Below are 3,035 nucleotides of genomic sequence, written 5' to 3'. Positions count from 1 at the left end.
TCATGGAGAAAATGTTTAACAACCGTCATGCGGTTGAACTAAATGTTTATTATAAAATGTATAAAACAAAACCATATTAGAAATCTACTTGGCAATACCTCTTCACCTCCCAACTTCCTCTTACTTTCTGACACCACTTTGCACATCTATCTATGCTTTATCCTTAATCTCATGGTAATTGCTCGACTGAGTGTCAATATATTATCTTATAATCTATGATCTCTAAAATTTTCTCGGCAAGTACTCGTTTAACTATAACAACTGTAACACTTTCCTCTCTTTCGATTGTTATATTTTCGTCTATATATTTCCTAAACGCACTTTTACAAAGATGCTCGCCATAATATACACTTTGGTGACCGTGGTTATTGTACCTATTTACTATGCCTCCCCACGGGACAGAGTTAGACACCAGGGTCGTTTTTTAACGTGGAGAAAAGGTACAAAAATAAAAAATGTCTCAGTCGTGAAGGATTTCTCCTCCACCGAAAGAGAACAAGAAAATGAAGTGCAGCATCTGAAGAACAGATGCTACACTTTGATCTTGACCAAAAGGCCAAGAAGTTATTGTAATCAAACAAGAACCAGTTGAATCAAAGTTTTTTAAATTTTTTTTATTTTACAGTGAAGAGAGAGGGAGTTGGGCGGTTTGAGGGTGTGGTCGGTCGGACGGTCGGTCAGGCGCCGGCAGAAGTCTGTCGCTGGATTCTCTCTCCTCTCTCTGTTCATCTTTGTTTTAACTCATGTTTATATTTTAAAATTCCGTTGATTGGGATTACTGTTCACCTATTTTGACGGTCTTTTTCTGTTCTATCATGGTTTGTACTTTAAGCAATTCCAATCTAGAGTTAAATACTTCTCTCATTATTTTATTATCTCAATTCTTCGATCGGAATATAATGTTGACGTCATCGCCAGCAATGAGAGTTATATATGATTTTGCGTTTTTCATGCGTTTTCAGTCACTTACACAACACTATCTGTGTCTAATACTTAAGGAAAATTCAATCAGCAAAATTTCTTGCTCATACCTATCCGCCTGTGTAATTCAATACCGTGGCGCTGCTTCTCAACTGACTATAATGTGGTCATATTCAAGTCTAATGAAAATAAATTCTTATTGACACGCTTTCTTTGACATCACCCAATTTCCACCATTAGTGATCATCACACTGTTGTTTACCGTCTACCTAGCATTTATTAATCGTTATCGTCGAGTGGCTTATATACTTTTTTCCGAATATTTTTTAACCTTAATAATTTAAAAATTAATCATAATAGTCGTTCTGATCCTTGGCACGGCCTGCCCTAACATAACCCAGATATAACGCAGTGATCATAGAAAATTTCCGCCACAAACCACATTGACAAGCATTGATTTACAAGTAGGAAGAAAAGGTTATTCATCCGCTTTTATAGCTGTTAGAGAAAGAAGAACCCAATCCCACTTAAACGACAGAAAATAAATAAAAATTATAGAATGATTGCAACACGTAAGATACGTATAATATCTTCTCTCAAACATTGTTGTCACACCAGTCAATAACAAAGTTGAAACAATGACAAACGATCGCTACGGATAGATGTGACTGTGGCACAACGTGGCACCCCACCAAAAAAGGTGCCGACCCAAACGTTGTGTACCGCGGATTTTTTCTCCATCTTTCACCGTTCTCGTTCTGGTCGTTTCACACAGGCGATCGTCGATGGAGAGCGCAATGATTAGCAAGTATGATGATGATGATGATGATGATGATGATGATGATGATGATGATGCTGATAATGATGATGACAACAACAACATCACACAAAACAAACGTGCTCTACATTTACATTATGCTATGGGTGTGTGCATCTTCATCAGCCCTGTACACGCTTGTCCACATCTACGTTTTGTTCAGGCTGGGTTCGTCTGTTTGAACCTTCCAAAGCGTTCTCAACCTGGCCGAAGCCACGATCTATCTCCAACTGTTCCTAGCCCTGAACTCTCCAACTCAACTCTTACTGTTGTATATTTTAGCGTCGCCGATTGGACTGTCGTTAAATGTACTGTAACCGGACACTGTCGCTAAGTGTAAGTTTTTTCACTTACTCATGACCATTCCCCCCTGAAATAAAACAAAATATATCGCTATTTATTGTTCAGCCCCGTCATTTATCACATGCAAAACAAAATAAAGAAAAAAAAGGGTAAGAATAAGTACGTACTTGCGTTTTAGCCTCACACCTGTCCCCCTTCCAATTCTAACTGTTCGGTCCAAGACGCCAGTGTGTACTGTTTCCTTACCGTCTTTTTCTTTCTTTCTATCTTTCCTTTCTCACATTTTTATCTGTTTATATAATTTTTATATAATTGCCTCTCTCTCTCTCTCTCTCTCTCTCTCTCTCTCTCTCTCTCTCTCTCTCTCTCTCTCTAAGTTTCCCAAGTGTACTTAATGTTCACACGTTCACCTCAAGGTGTCTTATCCCATTCTCTTCTCATTTGACATTCACCATGTTTGTCGAAACAAATGTAATAGACTTATAAGTTATAACCTGATATTTAAAAAAATATATTTTATAGCACCACACATTGAAAATATAATATACTAATAGAAAACAGCAAACTATATTGAATATGCATTCTCAGAACTAACTTCATAACACAATCCTATAATTTACATAAACATCTTTTTAATTAATAGAAGTAGAGATAGAACCTTGTTCCAACTAGATACATTGTTCATGAAAAGACTAAAGCATTCATATTTACTTGATGCTGAAGATGCACTCGCATATATATTGTAATAACAATAAAGAGCAGCAAATCAGTTAGTGATCGAATGAAAAACTACAACTGCATATGAAAATTAATTCCTCAAAGTATTATATTTTTTTTATTGTTTCCACAATTAACGCCAAATCAGCAGGACATAAAATGGCATGCTTACTCAGTGTCCACTTTGCGGTTTTTGAACAGTGTGAACTCACGCTATAGTTACTAATATTTACAGGTCTACAATGACGATTTATTAGAATCTATTATTTAATAGACA

The 3,035-nt window shown here is 36.4% G+C and overlaps 1 pseudogene; it reads right to left on the bottom strand.

Annotated features, from left to right (window-relative positions):
• Positions 1-435: 435 nt before the first annotated feature.
• On the bottom strand, positions 436-568 carry LOC145261383 (U2 spliceosomal RNA; annotated as a pseudogene).
• Positions 569-3,035: the final 2,467 nt, after the last annotated feature.

Source organism: Euprymna scolopes, chromosome 37, assembly GCF_053919585.1.
Source record: "Euprymna scolopes isolate OS-2025 chromosome 37, ASM5391958v1, whole genome shotgun sequence".
Lineage (NCBI taxonomy): Eukaryota > Metazoa > Mollusca > Cephalopoda > Sepiida > Sepiolidae > Euprymna > Euprymna scolopes.
This window is presented reverse-complemented; position numbering and strand designations above follow the sequence as displayed.